Genomic DNA, 20783 nt, shown 5'->3' on the forward strand with positions numbered 1-20783 from the left:
ACTACACATATTAGTATAGACAGTCAAAACAAACATGTCTGCTTTCTGTTCATACTATATGCTATATGTCAGGTTGTCTTTTCCCTGGTGGGCTAACAGTGGAAACTACGATGGTACACAAGTGAACGATGAGATAGGCAATAATAATTGTTCATGTTCTTAAAAACACCTAATTTTCAGACATCACTGACTGACAACACAACGGGTAGAAACACCAAATATGTTGATAAAACAAATTTTAGATGAACAGAAATGTCAATTTAGTATTTTTTAAGAAACACATTGTCTGTATACTAAATCCTGTAAATATATGTTGAGCTGCATCAAACAGAAACACTAGCCTTTATACACTGAATACAAGATAAGCTCACACTAAATCCTTGTAGTTGTCTCAAATGAATGTTTACATTCTGTTACGATTTTAATTAGTATTTCAACAGAAGCTAACAAATATAACTGATAGATCCATCTAAACTTACAGTTTACAATCCATAGCATAATATTACAGTAATGCGAAGTTACAGTTTACAATCCATAGCATAGTATTACAGTAATGCGAACCCACTGAACGTTGATAACATGAGTATAGATCAGGGCTCTCCATCCCTGTTCCTGGAGAGATACCATCCTGTGTATTCAGACCAAGGCTCTCCAACCCTGCTCCTGGAGAGATGCCATCCTGTGTATTCAGACCAAGGCTCTCCAACCCTGTTCCTGGAGAGATACCATCCTGTGTATCTAGACCAGGGCTCTCTAACCCTGTTCCTGGAGAGATAACATCCTGTGTATCTAGACCAGGGCTCTCCAATCCTGCTCCTGGAGAGATATCATCCTGTGTATTCAGACCAAGGCTCTCCAACCCTGTTCCTGGAGAGATACATCCTGTGTATTCAGACCAAGGCTCTCCAACCCTGTTCCTGGAGAGATACCATCCTGTGCATTCAGACCAAGGCTCTCCAACCCTGTTCCTGGAGAGATACCATCCTGTGTATCTAGACCAGGGCTCTCCAACCCTGCTCCTGGAGAGAAGCATCCTGTGTATCTAGACCAGGGCTCTCCAACCCTGCTCCTGGAGAGATACCATCCTGTGTATTCAGACCAAGGCTCTCCAACCCTGTTCCTGGAGAGATATCATCCTGTGTATTCAGACCAAGGCTCTCCAACCCTGTTCCTGGAGAGATACCATCCTGTGTATCTAGACCAGGGCTCTCCAACCCTGCTCCTGGAGAGAAGCATCCTGTGTATCTAGACCAGGGCTCTCCAACCCTGCTCCTGGAGAGATACCATCCTGTGTATTCAGACCAAGGCTCTCCAACCCTGTTCCTGGAGAGATACCATCCTGTGTATTCAGACCAAGGCTCTCCAACCCTGTTCCTGGAGAGATACCATCCTGTAACTTTTCACTAAAATCCTAATCATGCGCATCTGATTCTAATAATTAGCTGGTTGATAAACTGAATCAGGTTAGTTACAATCTCAATCTCTCCAGGAACAGGGTTGGAGCGAAAACCTACAGGAGGGTCTCTCTCCAGGAACAGAGTTGGAGTTAAAACCTACAGGATGGTATCTCTACAGGAACAGGGTTGGAGTTAAAACCTACAGGAGGGTCTCTCTCCAGGAACAGGGTCGGAGTTAAAACCTACAAGATGGTATCTCTACAGGAACAGGGTTAGAGTTAAAACCTACAGGAGGGTATCTCTCCAGGAACAGGGTTGGAGTTAAAACCTACAGGATGGTATCTCTACAGGAACAGGGTTAGAGTTAAAACCTACAGGAGGGTCTCTCTCCAGGAACAGGGTTGGAGTTAAAACCTACAAGATGGTATCTCTACAGGAACAGGGTTGGAGTTAAAACCTACAGGAGGGTATCTCTCCAGGAACAGGGTTGGAGTTAAAACCTGCAGGAGGGTATCTCTCCAGGAGCAGGGTTGGAGTTAAAACCTACAGGAGGGTATCTGCTGTCCCTCAGTTAGAAGATCTGGGTCTCTTTAGGACTGGGTCAGGTTAAGATAGCGGTGGTGAGGTGAAGGATGTACTGCTGTCCCTCAGTTAGAAGATCTGGGTCTCTTTAGGACTGGGTCAGGTTAAGATAGCGGTGAAGGATGTACTGCTGTCCCTTAGTTAGAAGATCTGGGTCTCTTTAGGACTGGGTCAGGTTAAGATAGCGGTGGTGAGGTGAAGGACGTACTGCTCTAGAAGAACACATCAGAAGACGGTGCTGTGATACTCTCCCGGAGATAGACGATGTGATCTGAGTCAACCCGTTGGAGTCATCTCTGCCGTGGGAGTTAAGGGAGGACTGTTCCAGTACCACCGCTGGTCATACAGGCCTCCCCCTCCCTCTGTCCCCCCTGGCCTGCCCCCTGCCCCCGAGCCCTAGGTGGGCAGGTGTAGCTCCTCAACGTGCTCCTCACTCGACTCCCCCCCTGGCTGTCCCCCCCTGCCCCCCTCCCCCCCGGGCAGCAGAAGTCTCTGAAGCAGCGTTTGAAGTTCTCGTCCAGGAAGGCGTAGAGGATTGGGTTGAGGCTGCTGTTGGTGTAACCCAGGGCAACGCAGAAGAAGTAGGCCGCCATGACGGGCGTGGTCTCGAGGACGCCACCGGGGGGCGCCAGCATCTTGACCAGGATAAAGATGTGGATCGGCGTCCAGCAGACTATGAACACTGCCACCACCACCAGAACCAGACGGGTGATCCGCCGCAGGTTCCGGTCCTTCTCCCGGGAGCCGGAGAGCAGCCGCACGCTCTTCAGACGCAGAACCATGAGGGTGTAACACACACTGACGATGAGGAGGGGGGCCACGAAGCCGAAGATGAACACACAGATCTTCATCACTGTGTCCCAGTAGAGATAGGGGTCAGGGAACTGGAGGGCACACTCTGTACTACCTGGAGATATAACAACAACATTATCCCTAACTAACCTTAACCTAGAGATATAACACTAACATTATCCCTAACTAACCCTAACCTAGAGATATAACAATAACATTATCCCTAACTAACCCTAACCTAGAGATATAACAATAACATTATCCATAACTAACCCTAACCTAGAGATATAACAATAACATTATCCTTAACTAACCCTAACCTAGAGCTATAACAATAACATTATCCCTAACTAACCCTAACCTAGAGATATAACAATAACATTATCCCTAACTAACCCTAAATAACACAAACCCTAACCTAGAGATATAATAATAACATTATCCCTAACTAACCCTAACCTAGCGATATAACAATAACATTATCCCTAACTAACCCTAACCTAGCGATATAACAATAACATTATCCCTAACTAACCCTAACCTAGAGATATAACAATAACATTATCCCTAACTAACCCTAACCTAGAGATATAACAATAACATTATCCCTAACTAACCCTGACCTAGAGATATAACAATAACATTATCCCTAACTAACCCTAACCTAGAGATATAACAATAACATTATCCCTAACTAACCCTAAACTAGAGATATAACAACAACATTATCCCTAACTAACCCTAACCTAGAGATATAACAATAACATAATCCCTAACTAACCCTAAATCTAACTGGTGAATCAGTTAGACAGTGGTCTGGTGTATCAGTTAGACAGTGGTCTGGTGTATAGACAGTGGTCTGGTGTATAGACAGTGGTCTGGTGTATCAGTTAGACAGTGGTCTGATGTATAGACAGTGGTCTGGTGTATCAGTTAGACAGTGGTCTGATGTATAGACAGTGGTCTGGTGTATAGACAGTGGTCTGATGTATAGACAGTGGTCTGGTGTATAGATAGTGGTCTGGTGTATAGACAGTGGTCTGATGTATAGACAGTGGTCTGGTGTATCAGTTAGACAGTGGTCTGATGTATAGACAGTGGTCTGGTGTATAGACAGGGGTCTGATGTATAGACAGTGGTCTGGTGTATAGACAGTGGTCTGGTGTATAGACAGTGGTCTGATGTATAGATAGTGGTCTGGTGTATAGACAGTGGTCTGATGTATAGATAGTGGTCTGGTGTATCAGTTAGACAGTGGTCTGGTGTATAGATAGTGGTCTGGTGTATAGATAGTGGTCTGGTGTATAGATAGTGGTCTGGTGTATAGACAGGGGTCTGGTGTATAGACAGTGGTCTGGTGTATAGATAGTGGTCTGGTGTATAGACAGTGGTCTGATGTATAGACAGTGGTCTGGTGTATCAGTTAGACAGTGGTCTGATGTATAGACAGTGGTCTGGTGTATAGACAGGGGTCTGATGTATAGACAGTGGTCTGGTGTATAGACAGTGGTCTGGTGTATAGACAGTGGTCTGATGTATAGATAGTGGTCTGGTGTATAAACAGTGGTCTGATGTATAGATAGTGGTCTGGTGTATCAGTTAGACAGTGGTCTGGTGTATAGATAGTGGTCTGGTGTATAGATAGTGGTCTGGTGTATAGACAGGGGTCTGGTGTATAGACAGTGGTCTGGTGTATAGACAGTGGTCTGATGTATAGACAAGCAACAACCTTGGGATTAATTTTATTTTAACCATGCTAAACTCTAAAATCGAAATAACTGAACTGTCTCTCACTACTGTCTCCTCATTTGAATACATTGTTTACAAATCATCTTGCTCCATGACCACTCTACTTGTGTACCGTCCTCCTAAAGCTAATGAATCGTTCTGTCTGAACTACTCACCATTGCTGTCCCACTCTCCTCCCGCTGGCTGTTGCTTGGTGATATGAATATTCACGTGGACTTGCCTCTGATTTCAATGTTCACAGTCACATCAAGGGACACATACTAGACCTCATCTGCTCTGTCTGACCCCAACCTAACTCATATTACCCCTCCCTGTTCCCACTGTCTGACCCCAACCTAACTCATATTACCCCTCCCTGTTCCCACTGTCTGACCCCAACCTAACTCATATTACCCCTCCCTGTTCCCACTGTCTGACCCCAACCTAACTCATATTACCCCTCCCTGTTCCCACTGTCTGACCCCAACCTAACTCATATTACCCCTCCCTGTTCCCACTGTCTGACCCCAACCTAACTCATATTACCCCTCCCTGTTCCCACTGTCTGACCCCAACCTAACTCATATTACCCCTCCCTGTTCCCACTGTCTGACCTCAGTACAGGTGCATCAAAGCTGTGACGGAGAGACTGAAAAACAGCTTCTATCTCAAGGCCATCAGACTGTTAAACAGCCATCACTAGCACATTAGAGGCTGCTGCCTATAGGCATAGACTAGAAATCACTGGCCACTTTAAGGAATGGAACACTAGTCACTTTAATAAGGTTTACATATCTGGCATTACTCATCTCATATGAACTGTATATACTGTATTCTATACTATTCTACGGTATCTTAGTCACTTAATAATGTTTACATATCTTGCATTACTCATCTCATATGTATATGCTGTATTCTATACTATTCTACTGTATCTTAGTCCGTTCCACTCTGACATCACTCGTCCATATGTATATAGTCTTAATTCATTCCTACTTAGATTTGTGTGTATTGGGTATATGTTGTGTAATTTGTTAGATATTACTTGTTAGATATTACTGCCCTGTCAGAGCTAGAAGCACAAGCATTTCGCTACACCCGCAAAAACATCTGCTAATCACGTGTATGTGACAAATTAAATTTGATTTTATTTGACATCACCCCTGTCCTCATCACCCCTTGATTACAAGATCCTCCTTCTGCCTTACAAAGCCCTTCACCACCTTGCCCCCCCTTACCCCTCAGACCTTCTTCTTCCCTATCAACCCACACCCTCACTCCGTGCCACCACGTCATCCCCAGATCCAAATAAAATCTAATTGTATTTGTCACATGCGCCGAATGCAACATGTGTAGACCTTTCAGTATAATGCTGACTTACAAGCCCTTAACCAACAATGCAGTTTTAAGAAAAATAAGTGTTACCCTTATCCTGCCCCTTACCCTAGTCCCTACCCTACCCCTTACCCTAAACCCTTACCCTAAACCTTACCCTACCCCTTACCCTAAAACCTTACCCTAAACCTTACCCTACCCTAAACCCTTACCCTAATCCAGGTTCCTATCTAAACCCCAACTCTGACCCTCCCCATCCACTGATACATCAGACTCTTTCGCTTCGTTGAGCCCACCCCTCTCTTTATTCATGTCTTCTTTGAGCCCACCCCTCTCTTTATTCATGTCTTCATTGAGCCCACCCCTCTCTTTATTCATGTCTTCATTGAGCCCACCCCTCTCTTTATTCATGTCTTCTTTAGTCTGATGTTTTGATGGTTTTCTTTTTCATTTCTATAATTGGAAAGCGACTTTGGGTCGCTACAGCAGCGTAGCCTAGTGGTAAGAGTGTTGGACTAGTAACCGAAAGGTTGCAAGTTTGAATCCCTGAGCTGGCAATGTACAAAATCTGTCGTTCTACCCCTGAACAAGGCAGTTAACCCACTGTTCCTAGGCTGTCATTGAAAATAAGAATTTGTTTTTAACTGACTTGACTAGTTAAATAAAGGTAAAAAAAGTGACTATATAATTCCCATGCATTATTATTATTACTAGCTACAGTACCAGTTAAAAGTTTGGACAAGCCTACTCATTCCAGACTGTTAGTTACTGTAGAATAGCTAGTCTTATATTTATTTGTCTCCCTGAAACTCAAATAACCCATAATGCACTTCTCCTTCTCGTCAAAGCCTCTACTCCTCGACAGACATAATCCCACATCGACCCCTAAATCCTAAACCATACACACTGACCGGATTCAATTGGTAATCAGTGTGTGTGTGTGTGTGTGTGTGTGTGTGTGTGTGTGTGTGTGTGTGTGTGTGTGTGTGTGTGTGTGTGTGTGTGTGTGTGTGTGTGTGTGTGTGTGTGTGTGTGTGTGTGTGTGTGTGTGTGTGTGTGTGTGTGTGTGTGTGTGTGTGTGTGTGTGTGTGTGTGTGTGTGTGTGTGTGTGTGTGTGTGTGTGTGTGTGTGTGTGTGTGTGTGTGTGTGTGTGTGTGTGTGTGTGTGTGTGTGTGTGTGTGTGTGTGTGTGTGTGTGTGTGTGTGTGTGTGTGTGTGTGTGTGTGTGTGTGTGTGTGTGTGTGTGTGTGTGTGTGTGTGTGTGTGTGTGTGTGTGTGTGTGTGTGTGTGTGTGTGTGTGTGTGTGTGTGTGTGTGTGTGTGTGTGTGTGTGTGTGTGTGTGTGTGTGTGTGTGTGTGTGTGTGTGTGTGTGTGTGTGTGTGTGTGTGTGTGTGTGTGTGTGTGTGTGTGTGTGTGTGTGTGTGTGTGTGTGTGTGTGTGTGTGTGTGTGTGTGTGTGTGTGTGTGTGTGTGTGTGTGTGTGTGTGTGTGTGTGTGTGTGTGTGTGTGTGTGTGTGTGTGTGTGTGTGTGTGTGTGTGTGTGTGTGTGTGTGTGTGTGTGTGTGTGTGTGTGTGTGTGTGTGTGTGTGTGTGTGTGTGTGTGTGTGTGTGTGTGTGTGTGTGTGTGTGTGTGTGTGTGTGTGTGTGTGTGTGTGTGTGTGTGTGTGTGTGTGTGTGTGTGTGTGTGTGTGTGTGTGTGTGTGTGTGTGTGTGTGTGTGTGTGTGTGTGTGTGTGTGTGTGTGTGTGTGTGTGTGTGTGTGTGTGTGTGTGTGTGTGTGTGTGTGTGTGTGTGTGTGTGTGTGTGTGTGTGTGTGTGTGTGTGTGTGTGTGTGTGTGTGTGTGTGTGTGTGTGTGTGTGTGTGTGTGTGTGTGTGTGTGTGTGTGTGTGTGTGTGTGTGTGTGTGTGTGTGTGTGTGTGTGTGTGTGTGTGTGTGTGTGTGTGTGTGTGTGTGTGTGTGTACCGTTGCTGTTCTGTGTGCTGCCCAGCACCAGAGCAGGGATGCCGGCAGCGGAGGATGAAACCCAGATGAGAACGTTGATGATCTTCGCTTTCACGGGAGTTCTAAAGTCCAGAGCCTTGACCGGGTGACACACAGCTACATACCGATCCACTGACATCATGGTCAGAGTGAAGATACTGGTAAACATGTTGTAGTAGTCTATACTGATGAACACCTTACACACCACCTGGAGGACAGGATCATTATTTTACAAAGAAATGTGCTTAATGCCATTTCAAATCAGCTCACCACAGGACAGACAGAGTAGGTAATCTGCCAAACATTATGCTGTTGAGGTACAGTAATCTACCAAACACTATGCTGTTGAGGTACAGTAATCTACCAAACATTATGCTGTTGAGGTACAGTAATCTACCAAACATTATGCTGTTGAGGTACAGTAATCTACCAAACATTATGCTGTTGAGGTACAGTAATCTGCCAAACATTATGCTGTTGAGGTACAGTAATCTACCAAACATTATGCTGTTGAGGTACAGTAATCTACCAAACATTATGGTATTGAGATACAGTAATCTACCAAACATTATGCTGTTGAGGTACAGTAATCTGCCAAACATTATACTGTTGAGGTACAGTAATCTGCCAAACATTATGCTATTGAGGTACAGTAATCTACCAAACATTATGCTGTTGAGGTACAGTAATCTGCCAAAAATTATGCTATTGAGGTACAGTAATCTACCAAACATTATGCTGTTGAGGTACAGTAATCTACCAAACATTATGCTGTTGAGGTACAGTAATCTACCAAACATTATGCTGTTGAGGTACAGTAATCTGCCAAACATTATGCTGTTGAGGTACAGTAATCTACCAAACATTATGCTGTTGAGGTACAGTAATCTACCAAACATTATGCTATTGAGATACAGTAATCTACCAAACATTATGCTGTTGAGGTACAGTAATCTGCCAAACATTATACTGTTGAGGTACAGTAATCTGCCAAACATTATGCTATTGAGGTACAGTAATCTACCAAACATTATGCTGTTGAGGTACAGTAATCTGCCAAAAATTATGCTATTGAGGTACAGTAATCTGCCAAACATTATGCTGTTGAGGTATAGTAATCTGCCAAACATTATGCTGTTGAGGTACAGTAATCTGCCAAACATTATGCTGTTGAGGTACAGTAATCTGCCAAACATTATGCTATTGAGGTACAGTAATCTGCCAAACATTATGCTGTTGAGGGACAGTAATCTACCAAACATTATGCTATTGAGGTACAGTAATCTACCAAACATTATGCTGTTGAGGTACAGTAATCTGCCAAACATTATGCTATTGAGGTACAGTAATCTACCAAACATTATGCTGTTGAGGTACAGTAATCTGCCAAACACTGGAAGGGTTAGGGGTTAGGGGTTAGGGGTTCGAGGTTAGAGGTTAGGGGTTAGGGGTTAGAGGTTAGAGGTTAGGGGTTACGGGTTAGAGGTTAGGGGTTAGGGGTTAGAGGTTAGAGATTAGGGGTTAGGGGTTAGAGGTTAGAGATTAGAAGTTAGGGGTTAGAGGTTAGGGGTTAGAGGTTAGGGGTTAGAGGTTAGGGGTTAGGGGTTAGAGGTTAGAGGTTAGGGGTTAAGGGTTAGAGGTTAGGGGTTAGAGGTTAGGGGTTAGGGGTTAGAGTTTAGGGGTTAGAGGTTAGGGGTTAGGGGTTAGAGATTAGGGGTTAGGGGTTAGAGGTTAGAGGTTAGGGGTTAGAGGTTAGGGGTTAGGGTTAGGGGTTAGAGGTTAGAGGTTAGGGGTTAAGGGTTAGAGGTTAGGGGTTAGAGGTTAGGGGTTAGGGGTTAGAGGTTAGGGGTTAGGGGGTAGGGGTTAGAGGTTAGAGGTTAGGGGTTAGGGGTTAGAGTTTAGGGGTTAGAGGTTAGGAGTTAGGGGTTAGAGATTAGGGGTTAGGGGTTAGGGGTTAGAGGTTAGGGGTTAGAGGTTAGGGGTTAGGGGTTAGAGGTTAGGGGTTAGGGGTTAGAGGTTAGGGATTAGGGGTTAGGGGTTAGAGGTTAGGGGTTAGAGGTTAGAGGTTAGGGGTTAGGAGTTAGAAGTTAGGGGTTAGAGGTTAGGGGTTGGGGTTAGGGGTTAGGGGTTAGAGGTTAGATGTTAGGGGTTAGGGGTTAGAGGTTAGGGGTTAGAAGTTAGAGGTTAGGGGTTAGAGATTAGGGGTTAGGGGTTAGGGTTACCTCTCCGAAGGGCCAGGAGTTGATCAGGTAGTCAGTACTCTGGAAAGGCATTGTGGTGGTCACTAGGGCGTCGCCTACTGCCAGATTAAAGATGTAGATGTTGGTGGCCGTATTCATCTTAGTGTACCTGGAAAGACAGATATAATAGGACTTTATTAGTGGTATACCTGGAAATACAGATATAATAGGACTTTATTCGTGGTATACCTGGCCAGACAGAGAAATTAGGACTTTATTAGTGGTATGCCTGGCCAGACAGAGATAATAGGACATTATTAGTGGTATACCTGGCCAGACAGAGAAATTAGGACCTTATTAGTGGTATACCTGGCCAGACAGATATAATAGGACTTTATTAGTGGTATTCCTGGCCAGACAGAGATAATAGGACATTATTAGTGGTATACCTGGCCAGACAGAGAAATTAGGACCTTATTAGTGGTATACCTGGCCAGACAGATATAATAGGACTTTATTAGTGGTATTCCTGGCCAGACAGAGATAATAGGACATTATTAGTGGTATACCTGGCCAGACAGATATAACATGACTTTATTAGTGGTATACCTGGTCAGCAAGAGATAACATGACTTTATTAGTGGTATACCTGGTCAGACAGAGATAATAGGACATTATTAGTGGTATACCTGGACAGACAGAGTAACATGACTTTATTAGTGGTATACCTGGCCAGACAGATATAACATGACTTTATTAGTGGTATACCTGGCCAGACAGAGATAACATGACTTTATTAGTGGTATACCTGGTCAGACAGAGATAATAGGACATTATTAGTGGTATACCTGGACAGACAGAGATAACATGACTTTATTAGTGGTATACCTGGCCAGACAAATATAACATGACTTTATTAGTGGTATACCTGGCCAGACAGAGATAATAGGACATTATTAGTGGTATACCTGGCCAGACAGAGATAATAGGACATTATTAGTGGTATACCTGGCCAGACAGATATAACATGACTTTATTAGTGGTATACCTGGCCAGACAGATATAACATGACTTTTTTAGTGGTATACCTGGTCAGCAAGAGATAACATGACTTTATTAGTGGTATACCTGGCCAGACAGAGATAATAGGACATTATTAGTGGTATACCTGGCCAGACAGATATAACATGACATTATTAGTGGTATACCTGGCCAGACAGATATAACATGACTTTATTAGTGGTATACCTGGCCAGACAGAGATAACATGACTTTATTAGTGGTATACCTGGCCAGACAAATATAACATGACTTTATTAGTGGTATACCTGGTCAGACAGAGATAATAGGACATTATTAGTGGTATACCTGGACAGACAGAGATAACATGACTTTATTAGTGGTATACCTGGCCAGACAAATATAACATGACTTTATTAGTGGTATACCTGGCCAGACAGAGATAATAGGACTTTATTAGTGGATAAAGCCCCACCTTATCTCAGCTCACTGGTCACCATAGCAGCACCCACTCGTATCACGCGCTCCAGCAGGTATATCTCACTGGTCACCCCCAAAGCCAATTCCTCCTTTGGTCATCTTTCCTTCCAGCTCTCTGCTGCCAATGATTGGAACGAACTGCAAAAATCTCTGAAGCTGCGGACTCTTACCTCCCTCACTAGCTTTAACCTGTTGGGTCTAGGGGGCAGCATTTGCACGTCTGGATAAAAAAAATGTACCCGATTTAATCTGGTTACTAATCCTACCCAGTAACTAGAATATGCATATACTTATTATATATGGATAGAAAACACTCTAAAGTTTCCAAAACTGTTTGAATGGTGTCTGTGAGTATAACAGAACTCATTTGGCAGGCAAAACCCTGAGACATTTTCTGACAGGAAGTGGATACCTGATGTGTTGTATTGACTTTAAACCTATCCCATTGAAAAACACAGGGGTTTAGGAATATTTTGGCACTTCCTATTGCTTCCACTAGATGTCACCAGCCTTTACAAAGTGTTTTGAGTCTTCTGGAGGGAGATCTGACCGAACAAGAGCCATGGAACGGTGATGTCCCATTAGACACCTGGCGCGCTACTTCATGTTGGGTACCCTCGTTCCAATACGTTATAAAAGACTATGCATTCGTCCACCTTGAATATTATTCATGTTCTGGTTAAAAAAGGCCCTAATGATTTATGCTATACAACGTTTGACATGTTTGAACGAACGGAAATATATTTTTTCCCCTCGTTCATGACGAGAAGTCCGGCTGGCTTACATCATGTGCTAACGAGACGGAGATTTTTGGACATAAATGATGAGCTTTTTTGAACAAAACTACATTCGTTATGGACCTGTGATACCTGGAAGTGACATCTGATGAAGAGAATCAAAGGTAATGGATTATTTACATAGTATTTTCGATTTTAGATCTCCCCAACATGACGTCTAGTCTGTATCGCAACGCGTATTTTTCTGGGCACAGTGCTCAGATTATTGCAAAGTGTGATTTCCCAGTAAGGTTATTTTTAAATCTGGCAAGTTGATTGCGTTCAAAAGATGTAAATCTATAATTCTTTAAATGACAATATAATATTTTACCAATGTTTTCTAATTTTAATTATTTAATTTGTGACGCTGACTTGACTGCCGGTTATTGGAGGGAAACGATTTCCTCAACATCAATGCCATAGTAAAACGCTGTTTTTGTATATAAATATCAACTTGATAGAACAAAAAATGCATGCATTGTCTAACATAATGTCCTAGGAGTGTCATCTGATGGAGATTGTAAAAGGTTAGTGCATCATTTTAGCTGGTTTTATGGTTTTGGTGACCCTGTCTTTGACTTGACAAAACATTACACACAACTCTTGTAAATGTACTGTCCTAACATACTCTAAATTTATGCTTTCGCCGTAAAACCTTTTTGAAATCGTAAAACGTGGTTAGATTAAGGAGATGTTTATCTTTCAAATGGTGTAACATAGTTGTATTTTTGAAAAATTTGAATTTTGACATTTATTTGGATTCAAATTTGCCGCTCTTGAAATGCACCTGCTATTGATGGAGTGCACCACGGGTGGCACGCTAGCGTCCCACCTAGCCCCAAGAGGTTAAGCACCAGCCGTCAGAGCAGCTCACAGATCACTGCACCTGTATATAGCCCATCTGTAAACAGCCCATCTATCTACCTACCTCATCCCCATACTGTATTTATGTATTTATCTTGCTCCTTTGCACCCCAGTATCTCCACTTGTATCTCTCCACCAGTCCTCCGTGTCAGCCCTGATTCTGCTCTTCACCAGTCCTCCGTGTCAGCCCTGATTCTGCTCTTCACCAGTCCACCGTGTCAACCCTGATTCTGCTCTTCACCAGTCCTCCGTGTCAGCCCTGATTCTGTTCTTCACCAGTCCTCCGTGTCAGCCCTGATTCTGTTCTTCACCAGTACTATTCTACCAATCTCCCATTATACCATTCTACCAATCTACCATTCCACCAATCTACTGATCTACCATTCTTCTGATCTACCTTTCTACCAATGTCTACCATTCTACCAATCTACCATTTTACCAATCTAACATTCTAGCAATCTACCATTCTACTGATCTACTATTCTATGAATCTACCATTCTACTAATCCACTATACTACTAATGTACCATTCTACCAATAAACCATTCTACTAATCTACCATTCTCCAATCTACCATCTACCAATCTACTACTCTACCAATCTACTAATCTACCATTCCACCAATCTACCATTCTACCATTCAACTGATCTACCGATCTACCATTTTACTAATCTACCTTTCTTCCAATCTATCATTCTACTGATCTACTATACTACTTATAGCCTCTTTTGGCTAGGGGGCAGTATTTTCACGTTCGGATGAAAAGCGTGCCCAGAGTAAACTGCCTGCTACTCAGGCCCAGAAGCTAGGATATGCATAGTATTAGTAGATTTGGATAGAAAACACTCTGAAGTTTCTAAAACAGTTTGAATGATGTCTGTGAGTATAACAGAACTCATATGGCAAGCAAAAACCGGAGAAAAATCCAACCAGGAAGTGGGAAATCTGAGGTTGGTAGTTTTTCAAGTGATTGCCTATCGAATATACAGTGTAAATGGGGTCAGATTGGACTTCCTAAGGCTTCCACTAGATGTCAACAGTCTTTAGAAAGTTGTTTCAGGCTTCTATTGTGAAAGGGGAGCGAATAAGACCAGTCACAGTAGATGGCTCAGCTGAAAGCCTTTAGTTGTTGATCGCATGCAGCTCTGTTCCCTTTCCTTTCTAAAGACAAAGGAATTGTCCGTTTGGAATATTATTGAAGATTTATGATAAAAACATCCTAAAGATTGATTATATACATCGTTTGACATTTTTCTACGAACTGTAATGGAACTTTTTGGACTTTTCGTCTGGACTTAGTGCCCGCGCCTTGTGCATTTGGATTAGTGAACTAAACGCGTGAACAAAAAGGAGGTATTTAGACATAAAGATGAACTTTATCGAACAAAACAAACATTTATTGTGGAACTGGGATTCCTGGGAGTGCATTCCGATGAAGATCATCAAAGGTAAGTGAATATTTATAACGCTATTTCTGACTTATGTTGACTCCACAACATGACGGGTATCTGTATGGCTTGTTTTGGTGGCTGAGCGCTGTACTCAGATTATTGCATGGTGTGCTTTCGCCGTAAAGCTTTTTTGAAATCTGACACAGCGGTTGCATTAAGGAGAAGTTTATCTTTAATCCTATGTATAACACTTGTATCTTTCATCAAAGTTTATGATGAGTATTTCTGTAAATTGATGTGGCTTTCTGCAAATTCGCCGGGTGTTTTGGAGGCAAAACATTACTGAACATAACGCTCCAATGTAAACTGAGATTTTTGGATATAAATATGAACTTTATCGAACAAAACATACATGTATTGTGTAACATGAAGCCCTATGAGTGCCATCTGATGAAGATCATCAAAGGTTAGTGATGAATTTTATCTCTATTTCTGCTTTTTGTGACTCCTCTCTTTGGCTGGAAAATGGCTGTATGTTTTTTTTTTGTGACTAGGCGCTGACCTAACATAATTGCTTGGTGTGCTTTGGCCGTAAAGCCTTTTTGAAACCTGACACGATGGTTAGATTAACAAGAAGTTAAGCTTTAATTTGATGTATTGCACTTGTGAATGTATGAAAGTTAAATATTTCAAATAATTTTATTTGAATTTTGGGCTCTGCCATTTCACCGGATATTGTCGAGGGGTTCCGCTAGGCTAATCTACCATTCTACTAATCCACCTATATTACTAATCTACCAATATACCATTCTACTAATCTACCATTCTCTAATCTACCATTCTTCCAATCTACCATTCTGCTAATCTACCATTCTACTAATCTACCATTCTCTAATCTACCATTCTGCTAATCTACCATTCTGCTAATCTACCATTCTACTAATCTACCATTCTCCAGTCTACCATTCTACTAATCTACCATTCTCTAATCTACCATTCTTCCAATCTACCATTCTGCTAATCTACCATTCTACCAATCTACCATTCTACCAATCTACCATTCTACCAAGCTACCATTCCACCAATCTATATCTCTACCAATCTACCATTCTAAAGTCAACCAATCTACCTATTTACCAATCTACCATTCTACATTCTACCATTCCACCAATCTATCTACCAATCTACCATTCTACATTCTACCAATCTACCATTCTACTACTATACCAATCTACCATTCTACCAATCTACTATTCTACTAATATACCAATCTACCATTCTACATTCTACCAATCTACCTATTTACCAATCTACCATTCTACATTCTACCATTCCACCAATCTATCTACCAATCTACCATTCTATATTCTAGCAATCTACCATTCTACCAATCTACTAATATACCAATCTACCAATCAACCATTCCACCAATCTATATCTCTACCAATCTACCATTCTACAGTCTACCAATCTACCTATTTACCAATCTACATTCTACCATTCCACCAATCTATCTACCAATCTACCATTCTACATTCTACCAATCTACCATTCTACCAATCTACTAATATACCAATCTACCATTCTACCAATCTACTATTCTACTAATATACCAATCTACCATTCTACCATTCTACCATTCCACCATTCTACCATTCTACATTCTACCAATCTACCTATTTACCAATCTACCATTCTACATTCTACCATTCTATCTACCAGTCTACCATTCTACATTCTCTAATCTACCATTCTACCATTCTACCATTCCACCATTCTACCATTCTACCAATCTACTATTCTACTAATCTACCTATCATTACCTCTAGAATCCTGACTGATTCTGATGCAAAAAAAGGCATCAAGGATCCAGAGTACCACATTATCATAGCCATTTCACACACCAGCACATGCACACATACAAGCTCGCACCCCCCCCCCCCCCCCCCCCCCCCCCCCCCCCCACACACACACACACACTGACAGTGAACAATTATTAAATGTGAAATTAATCGGAATCTAAATCTGTATTTTGACAGTTTTGGCTCTGAATGTGTTCCAATTGGGGGCGCAAAGGAACGTCCACAAACTTCAAACACACAGCATCTCAGTGTTGCGCGTGAAACTCAGACAATTCCATGGCATGTCATCGAATCACTAGAGTGGGAGCAGTTGAAAGTTAAACCAGAACAAACACTATCACACAACGTCCTCATAATAATGCAGCATAGTAGGGTCCTAGTCGTTTATTTATGAATTGTTTCAATAGTTGAGCGTTTCATATAGATTACACCTAACCACGGTCTAGATTACACCTAACCATGGTCCAGATTACACCTAACCACGGTCCAGACTACACCTAACCACGGTCCAGACTACACCTAACCACGGTCCAAATTACACCTAACCCCAGTCTAGATTACACCTAACCACAGTCTAGATTACACCTAACCACGGTCCAGATTACACCTAACCACGGTCCAGATTACACCTAACCACGGTCTAGATTACACCTAACCATGGTCCAGACTACACCTAACCATGGCCCAGATTACACCTAACCCCAGTCTAGATTACACCTAACCATGGTCTAGATTACACCTAACCATGGTCCAGATTACACCTAACCATGGTCCAGATTACACCTAACCATGGTCCAGACTACACCTAACCATGGTCCAGACTACACCTAAACATGGTCCAGACTACACCTAACCATGGTCCAGACTACACCTAACCATGGTCCAGATTACAGCTAACCATGGTCCAGATTACACCTAACCATGGTCCAGATTACACCTAACCCCAGTCTAGATTACACCTAACCATGGTCCAGATTACACCTAACCACAGTCTAGATTACACCTAACCCCGGTCCAGATTACACCTAACCATGGTCCAGATTACGCCTAACCATGGTCCAGACTACACCTAACCATGGTCCAGATTACACCTAACCATGGTCCAGATTACACCTAACCATGGTCCAGATTACACCTAACCATGGTCCAGACTACACCTAACCACGGTCCAGATTACACCTAACCACAGTCTAGATTACACCTAACCACGGTCCAGATTACACCTAACCATGGTCCAGATTACACCTAACCATGGTCCAGATTACACCTAACCATGGTCCAGATTACACCTAACCACGGTTCAGATTACACCTAACCACAGTCCAGATTACACCTAACCACGGTCTAGATTACACCTAACCACGGTCCAGATTACACCTAACCATGGTCCAGATTACACCTAACCACGGTCCAGATTACACCTAACCATGGTCCAGATTACACCTAACCATGGTCCAGATTACACCTAACCACGGTTCAGATTACACCTAACCACAGTCCAGATTACACCTAACCACGTTCTAGATTACACCTAACCACGGTCCAGATTACACCTAACCATGGTCCAGATTACACCTAACCATGGTCCAGATTACACCTAACCATGGTCCAGATTACACCTAACCATGGTCCAGACTACACCTAACCATGGTCCAGACTACACCTAACCACGGTCCAGATTACACCTAACCACAGTCCAGACTACACCTAACCACAGTCCAGACTACACCTAACCACGGTCCAGACTACACCTAACCACGGTCCAGATTACACCTAACCATGGTCCAGACTACACCTAACCATGGTCCAGACTACACCTAAACATGGTCCAGACTACACCTAACCATGGTCCAGACTACACCTAACCATGGTCCAGATTACAGCTAACCATGGTCCAGATTACACCTAACCATGGTCCAGATTACACCTAACCCCAGTCTAGATTACACCTAACCATGGTCCAGATTACACCTAACCACAGTCTAGATTACACCTAACCCCGGTCCAGATTACACCTAACCATGGTCCAGATTACGCCTAACCATGGTCCAGACTACACCTAACCATGGTCCAGATTACACCTAACCATGGTCCAGATTACACCTAACCATGGTCCAGATTACACCTAACCATGGTCCAGACTACACCTAACCACGGTCCAGATTACACCTAACCACAGTCTAGATTACACCTAACCACGGTCCAGATTACACCTAACCATGGTCCAGATTACACCTAACCATGGTCCAGATTACACCTAACCATGGTCCAGATTACACCTAACCACGGTTCAGATTACACCTAACCACAGTCCAGATTACACCTAACCACGGTCTAGATTACACCTAACCACGGTCCAGATTACACCTAACCATGGTCCAGATTACACCTAACCACGGTCCAGATTACACCTAACCATGGTCCAGATTACACCTAACCATGGTCCAGATTACACCTAACCACGGTTCAGATTACACCTAACCACAGTCCAGATTACACCTAACCACGTTCTAGATTACACCTAACCACGGTCCAGATTACACCTAACCATGGTCCAGATTACACCTAACCATGGTCCAGATTACACCTAACCATGGTCCAGATTACACCTAACCATGGTCCAGACTACACCTAACCATGGTCCAGACTACACCTAACCACGGTCCAGATTACACCTAACCACAGTCCAGACTACACCTAACCACAGTCCAGACTACACCTAACCACGGTCCAGACTACACCTAACCACGGTCCAGATTACACCTAACCATGGTCCAGACTACACCTAACCACAGTCTAGATTACACCTAACCACAGTCCAGATTACACCTAACCATGGTCCAGATTACACCTAACCATGGTCCAGATTACACCTAACCACGGTTCAGATTACACCTAACCACAGTCCAGATTACACCTAACCACGGTCTAGATTACACCTAACCACGGTCCAGATTACACCTAACCACGGTCCAGATTACACCTAACCACGGTCCAGATTACACCTAACCATGGTCCAGACTACACCTAACCATGGTCCAGACTACACCTAACCATGGTCCAGACTACACCTAACCATGGTCCAGACTACACCTAACCATGGTCCAGATTACACCTAACCACAGTCCAGACTACACCTAACCATGGTCCAGATTACACCTAACCATGGTCCAGCGCTGGGATAAAAACTTCCAAGGCTTCATGCTTGGATCTGTGCTAAAGTAGTGATGCCTTCATCTATGCATCACATAGCCTATAACCCCTAGTTTACTCCACATGGACCATACAGGTAAGGGACAGGAGTAGACTAACCTAGTCAGAACATGACTATCCTAGACTCACCTGATGATGATAAACATGACCAGACAGTTTCCAACCAGTCCGACCACAAACACAACGGAGTACATCGCCGCTATGATGAGGATGATTGGCGACATGGGCTCCGGGTCCCCCAGCGAGCTGCCATTAGCTGTGTAGTTGAACAGCTCTGGGAAACCTGGCTGCCACGTGAAGTTGAGGAGGCAGTCCTCGGGGCGACCGGAAGGGCACCGGTCCTCCTTGAAGATCTGCACCACGCCGTTACTGTCATGGGAACCGGCGTTGGCCATGGTGCTGAAACCAACCGGGCCAGAGGAGAGAAACGCACTGAATGTTACACTGACGATTACGGTGTTATTCTCAAACGGCGAGTTGTTGCAATAATTAACATGACATTGGCATGTTGAGGTGTTTGTACAAGTTTCAATATAGGCTATAGGCTAATTATCTGAAGCTAATATTTTGAACAAAAAATGTTTCAAGGACATGGACACCCATCATTCAAATAACATCAATCTTACCTTTGAGAACTGCCTCTTTTTAAAGTTGACTGGAGTGAAAAGTGTCCGCAGTTAAACAGGATATTTTATCATCAACAACCATCCATCCTTTCCAGAAAATAACCTTTTTACCCTGGTAGTGGTACCTATCACGGTATCTCGCGCTCTCAATCAGATTTCCCTGCATGAACTAGCCGCTGACTACACTGGTGGCGCACGCTCCAAGCCGAAGGCGCTTGCAGTGAGTGACATCAGAGCTGAGAGAAGACTGAGCCCACCTAGACACAGAAACACACGGCTATATGCAGCAAGCAAAACTGAAAATATGGTCGTTTCCAATATGTTGTCTAAATCTGCATTCATTCTTCCCCAATGCAATTTTTAGTATGAGTTAATCCTTCCTTAAAGCAATTTATATTAATCTCCCAGCCATAAGTAGATGGCAAGCAGAATAACATATATCTTTTCTATACCCTATTAAACTATGTAATTATACTGTTTTATCATTGATAATAGCCAACACGTCTGTATACTTCTCCAGTGATATTTAATGACTAATTCATTATTCAGTAATCTCC

At 43.1% G+C, this 20783-nt stretch overlaps 1 pseudogene; it reads right to left on the bottom strand.

The window, feature by feature from the left end:
- Positions 1-1691: 1691 nt before the first annotated feature.
- Positions 1692-19839, bottom strand: LOC123723955 (delta-type opioid receptor-like; annotated as a pseudogene).
- Positions 19840-20783: the final 944 nt, after the last annotated feature.

Source organism: Salmo salar, chromosome 14, assembly GCF_965601325.2.
Source record: "Salmo salar chromosome 14, fSalSal1, whole genome shotgun sequence".
NCBI lineage: Eukaryota > Metazoa > Chordata > Actinopteri > Salmoniformes > Salmonidae > Salmo > Salmo salar.